Source organism: Manacus candei, unplaced genomic scaffold (genome assembly GCF_025592945.1).
Source record: "Manacus candei isolate 608988 ecotype Guabito, Panama unplaced genomic scaffold, ASM2559294v1 h1tg000008l, whole genome shotgun sequence".
In the NCBI taxonomy this organism is placed as follows: domain Eukaryota; kingdom Metazoa; phylum Chordata; class Aves; order Passeriformes; family Pipridae; genus Manacus; species Manacus candei.
In genome coordinates, this window is record NW_026138056.1 from 18,302,783 (window position 1) to 18,309,691 (window position 6,909).

Sequence of the window (6,909 nt, forward strand, 5' to 3'; positions counted from 1 at the left end):
CAGAAGGAGGGGCGGAAGGTGCTCCAGGCACTGGAGCTGAAGCCCCTGCAGCCCGTGGTGCAGACCATGGTGGAGCAGCTGTGCCCCTGCAGCCCATGGAGGACCATCAGGGTACAGAGACCCACCTGCAGCCCATGGAGGAGCCCATGCTGGAGCAGGTGGGTGCATGAAGGAGGTTGTGACCCCGTGGGAGGCCCAAGATGGAGCAGGGTCCTGCTGGAGACCTGCAGCCCATGGAGAGGGAAGCCCACGCTGGAGCAGGATTTTCCTGGGTAGGACTTGTGGCCCCTGTGGGGGGGCCCACGTCGGTACAGCTCATTTGTGAAGGACTGAACCCCATGGAGGAGTGACCCACGGGACAGCAGTTTGGGAAGAACTGCTGCCCGAGGGATAGACTCACGCTGGAGAGATCCATCAAGGACTGTCTCCCGTGGGAGGGACCCCACAGGAGCAGGGGAAGGACTCCTCTCCCTGAGCAGTGGCAGAAACAACAACCAACTGTCACCCCCATTCCCTGTCCCCCTGCACCGCTGGGGTGGAGGAGGGAGAACATGGAAGGGAGGAGGGGTGGGGGGAAGGTGTTTTTAAGACTCTTTCATTTCTCACTCTTTGGCTCTTATCGTGTTAGTAATAAATTTAAGTACTATCCCCACTTTGAGTCTGTTTTGCCCATGAAGGTAATCTCTAAGTGACCTCTCTCAGCTCTTATCTCAGCTCATGAATCCTTAGCTGTTTTTTTTCTGTCCTCTGTCCAGTTGCAGAAGCAGAGTGAGAGAGTGGCTTTAGTGGGTACATGACATCCAGCCAGAGTCAACCCACTACACACCTCCAAAAAGTTTATTACAGAGTTTGCTACAACTTTGCAGTAGATTACAAAGCAGCAGATATTTTGATATTCCTCTATTAGGGAAGTAGCAACCTAGATCCCTACACCCATGAGTCTGCCCCAGGGTTAGTTTACTTATGAAGGAGATGGGTATTTCCCTTCTGAAGATTCCTAAGCCCATCTAAGATGTTGTCATAGGTATAATCAAATTTGGGAACTGAATAGGAGACCTTGTATTTGCTGCCAAGTTAAAATCAGAATTGAAGGGAAAGCAGAATGAACAGGCTGGTTACTTCTATGATTATCTTCCAGAAGTGGTTGTCCTGGCTTCAGTTGAGTTAGAGTTCATTTTCTTCCTGGAAGCTGGTACAGTCCTGTGTTTTGGATTTAATATGTGAATAATGTTGATAACACACTTGTGTTTTAGTCTTTGCTCAGTAGTGATCAGGTCAAGGTCTTTTCAGTTTCCCATGCTCCGCCAGCAGGCAGGTGCACAAGAAGCCAGGAGGGAGCACAGCCAAGACAGCTGATCTGAACTGGCCAAAGGGATATTCCATACCATAGAATGTTATGCTCAGTGTATAAACTGGGGGAGTTTGCCAGGAGGAGCCAGTCACTGCATGGGATGGGCTGGACATGAGTCAGCAGGTGGTGAGCGATTGTATTGGGCATCACTTGTCTGTCTTGGTTGTTTTTTTTTCTCTCTCTCCTCTTTTATTTTGATTAGTATTAGCATTAATATTATTATATTTTACTTTGTTTCCTTTATTAAACTGTTCTTATCTCCACCCACAAGTTTCTTGGAGGGGCAGGAGTGGGCAGTGAGAGAATGACTGCACGGTACTTTGTTGCCAGCTGGTGTTAAATATCAGTGGTGTAACCTAAAGCTGAGCAGTCCTTGCACACAGAGTGTGACAGGTTTCACCCAAGGCAGCAGGTGAAGCAGCTCCTGTGCTCAGCCCCTTCCCTCCAGCAAGCATCTCTCAGTGCTTGCACACCATCTCTTTTGCATTAGCCAAACAGTTGGATGATTTTTGGACGTCAAAACACTTTTCACTGAGTGATGAAAATCTGCAGTCTGAGATAACTACAGCCTTGCACATCAGTGCTTTATGCAGCAAACACTCCCAAGCTGTCCATCAGGCAGCTCACTCAGGTATCTGAAGAGGCAGGTAAAGCTCATTAGTTTCTGGACAGCTACAAAACAACATTGCCACCACAGCCAATCATTTATGAAGAAAGATACAATTTTACCTCTGAATTATCAAAACTACTGCATCTTGGCTCAGAATTTTACACTTCAGAAAAAGAAAATATTTTCTTCTTTGCTAGCACAACAGACTCAGAGCCCAAATGTTAACATGAACAGAAGATTCTGAAACTAGTGCTAAATCTTAGCTTTCTAATTATAAGTTGTCTCTCAGTCCTAGTCTGCTCCAAGGACATGCTCAAAGCCATGAAATTGCCATTTAGGAGGCATCAGGTAGAACATCTCCATAACTTCTCATTAGGGCTGAAAACATGGTAAATCATACAGACAAAAAAACTAAGCACATGCTTTCTGAGAAAGCTTCAGCCTTAGCATTTTTCTTACAACCACAATAAAAAAACTTCAGCTTCTGAGATACTTTCATCGAGTATGATATCTAGTAATGCTGAGCAATATATCCTGCTGTCTGCATGTGGTAAGAACGCAGAAGGAGGGAAGAAAGAGTTTATTTTTGCAGTTACATTATTATCAGTCACATGAGTAATTTGTGACCAATATTTACATTGATTTTGAAGATATGGACAAAACACGTACGTTTTGAAAATATTTCATCAATTATCCCCATTCATATATGCAAAGCACTGTTGTAGATACTGAAGGGGACAACATGGTTTTCACCTCTGTTATATTTCACAATTAGATATTTTCCTACATAATAAAGCATTGTCATTATGGTAACAAAGTTTTTTAAAGTTGTGTATAGATCAGAATATAGTTCAGAATACAAACATATAAGGAAAACATTATTAGATATTGAAATTAGTTTGTTGGTGAAATATTGTTGCATTTCTTTATTCTCCCAAACATACTTTATGAAAAAGTCCATCTTTTTTTAGTTCTTAAAATAACCTTTTTATACTGTTCTGCAGGTGCAGAATGCCTTGGCACATACACCAAAGTACATCATCAGCTACTCTTTTCCTGAGCAATAGCTCTCATTTTAGATTCTGTTCTAAAATTGTAGTTTCTCAGTCCTAAGGAAGAAGTACTTCTTATAATGAATTTCTCTTCCTATCAGAGACTGGAGTTCAGCCTAAAATTTCTAGGTATCTTTCCCAGATCATCATCCACCAAAATGCCCTGCTGTGCTGAGCAGGACTTTGGAACAAAGCTGGACACCAGCTTCCCTTGTTAATTCCTGCTGTGTCCTAAATACCCGGAATCTGTTTTATTCTCCTGGTAAGTTTGGTGTTGTCTTAATGTCTGAAATGATAGTTGAAAACATAGTTGGGTTGACAGAGCTGGGATACCGGTGCAGTAAGCTCTGCTTTTTGGGCAGCATTATACAGCCACTGCCACCCTGTTTTTATGCCCAAAGAGGCAGGCAGGGTACTATCTACTCAGAGAAGTCTTCTCCTCCCCACATTCCCCTATATTCTTCTTCCAGCTGCTGCTATTGCACACCTGGCAGCCAGATCCTTTTCCTGAGGGGTAGAGGCAATACAATGACTATATTTAGCAAGAAAATTCACTGATTTGTGATAAATTCTGAAAGTTTCCATTTAGTTCTGAATCAAGACAAGAAGTCAAATTTCCAGGATTTTCCAAAAAACAAAACAAGCTATAATATTTTGATTCAGTCAGTTGAAATATCTTTCAGTCTATCCCTCTGGTAATGAATAGATGTATTCACTATATTGTACTACACACAGTTAAAAATGAAGCAATTTGATATTAACCAGGAAAAATTATTCTATTTGACAGATTAGGTAGATTATCATAAACTCAATCAATTTTGCTGGATCTAAATTTTTTCTGAAGAAAATACCCCAGGGGAAAAAACCCAACCAGATTTACAATTATTATGTTTGACTAAGAATTGATAAGCAATTAAAATAATCCAAGCATGATTATCCTGACTGTCTTCTTTACAAGGACTACACTAGTTTACCAGCACCAAGAGAAACACAAACTCCAGTGAATCTTTCCTTTGTCCTTCACAGGATAAAATTTTTTTTTTCCCAATTTTCCTCTGAATTTCTGGGAATGTTGAAATATTGCTCATTAACTAAACTGGAAGTTTCTCAGCATTAGAGCATCATTTTTCTGTCATCTGCTGGTCTCACCCTTTCAAACATTTCAGCTGTCTTTCAGGCAGCATCACAAGTATTTAAAGATGGAACAAAATTCTAGCAATTAAAAAAATATCATATTTCTGCAAGGAGAGGACCAGGGAAAACAAGGGTATGCTCATGGATGATAATTTCTGTGTCCATTGAGCCTGTTCTTACTGTTTATAATGAGTAATCAAACCTTATCAGTGAACAACACTAATCAGCCTTCAAAACAGCACTTTGGTTCAGAATAATTTGTTATTGAAAATGTCCCACATGGAGGGGAGTGGGAGAAGGAGGAAAAAAAAGAAAAAAAATCTGCAATCTTCCACAAAAGGAACATAAAAAAGAAAGATTAACTGTATCTTACTTTTTCTTTTTTTTTTTTTTGAGTGATCTTCATCATTCTGTGAGATATATTGGTTTTGGTCAACTTCCTTCTTTTCCTTGAATTGATTCATCAGTTCACAGTATCTCAAAAATATGTGACTACTATTATAAGATCAAGACTGCTTAAGAGAAATCCAATTTCTACCAACAGGTTGTGCTAAAAGCTGATATACGTAGAAGTTTTCTAGCTGATTAAAACAGTTTCAAGAAGAAAAAGTGGTATTTCAACATTTTGGTATGAAATCTGACCTTCAAGCTTGTTTTAACAAGCAAATGTATCATTTCAGTAATGATCTGTTTACACTGACCACACTTTGACAGAGCTAAGGAGGTCTAGTTTTTAGGGAAGGTTCTATTTACCAAGAGATGATCGTTTTTAATGGACTTGCTCTTTGAACGTGAAAAGCAGTTTTGGGCATCAGGCAACACCTCATGGGTTGCTTCTTCATCTGCAGTAAAATAGCATCACTTCATTGACATCTGCATTTTTTAATTCTAAGATTCATTTTAACAAATTAACTATCTACGTCTTTCCTTGAATTCATTAACAGAACCAGTCTTTAAAATGAAGTTATATGGATGTGTGGAGATGCTTAAAGACATAAGTGAGATAAGACATCCAAGATCTACTAGAAAATGTATGCACTGTTGCACTTTTGAAAGCAGTTTCTTTTCCCTTTAGGACATCCTCTTGAATGTCACAGCTGAAAAGTTAAGAGTGATACTCTATCCTGAAATTACTAGCTGAGCCTCATTGCTTTTTCCTGGCAAAATATGAAATTCAAATAAAAACATCTGTTTGAAAAAATTCTTTATCCATCCTTAGACTTCCTATTAAATTATTACTGAGCATAAGGAGGATAAATAATCGCGATGTTTGTATGACATCATTTTTCCCCCATGACACAGATATTTCCTTGAAACACCTTAACTATCTTATACTAGTCTTAGTTCTATGATAGTGTGCAATGCAATTAAGTGTAGAAGATATTTAGCACTAAGGAAAGTGAAGAACATTTGACGCACACAGATTTCATTGGGGGTTTTCAACAACGTTTTAAAAAGAAAAATAAAAAAAGAAAACTAAAACCACTGCTATTTATTTTGGTGCAAGAGAAATGTGTAGAGTGAGCGAAATCTCCAGGAACTGATGTTTGAATAGCGTTCCTTGTTTTTTAACACCTAATTGTTCTTTTGCAATCTGTAGGGGTTGCACAGTGGCAGCTGTAGAGAATTTAAATGTTAAGGAGAGAGAGGTGAATCTGAAATAGCCCTCCACTCCCTAATTAATTTTTAACCTGTGCACTGCAGAAGTCTGAGGTTTCAGGGGAGAACTTTATCTCCAAGCTTCAGTAACTGTAGTAATGCTCTTCTGCTCTACTCCTGAAAGCAGAGACAAAAACACTGAACCAGAACACCTGGTGTATTTTCCACATGAAAGATTTCTAAATTAAAACAAACAGGGAACACACACATTAATTATCCACACTAGCTGATTGGAATTTAAGCCTGCAAGTAAATCAAATGACCACATACCATACTTTTTCAATATTGAAGTTTTGGAACCTCCAAAACAAAAGGGAGGGGAGACTGCAGCAAGTACAGCTGATTCCCAGGCTGCCTGCATGTGTCTGCCCCATGTTGCCTTTCTCCGGGACCCCTGAGGCAGCACAGTCTGTCCCTGCTGCCCTGTCCCCTACCCAGCCCTACAACAACCGGGCCAGGCAGCTCCACCCTGGCCTTCACCTCTCATTGCCTCCCAGAGACAGGTGCCTACACAAGACCAAAGGCAAGTCAATTGTCTGGAATTACATAGAAAGTGAAGTGCTTTGCAAGGTTTAAATACAGGTTTCCAAAGTCACCATGCATGTACTTCTGACCCATAATTGGGTTTGCCTGTTAGTCATTCCAGTCTGAAACTGCTAAACAAACAATGGGAATTTAATCATCTGGAAGCAGATTCTGTGAGCAAAGACATAGTACTGTTTTTAATGTACTTTCTCAGATCTTAAAAGTATCTTGGTCAATTTTCTTCTGTTGTTCAATGAAGTGTGGTAAGCTTCTCAATTTGACATGAAAACTTCCAAGACACATTTCTGCTGCAGCCAGACTAATTTGGCTGTCAATGTTCCATGATTAAATTAGACATTAGGAAGAAGTTCTTTGCAGAAAGAGTGATTGGGCATTGGAATGGGCAGTCCAGGAAGGTGTTGGAGTCACTGTCCCTGGAGATGTTTAAGAAAAGACTGAATGTGCGCTCAGTGCCATGGTCTAATTGACAAGGTGGTTGAGTATTGGCTCAAACTTGATGATCTCAGAGGTCTTTTCTAACCTAGTTGATTCTGTGATTCTATGATGATAGAAATAAA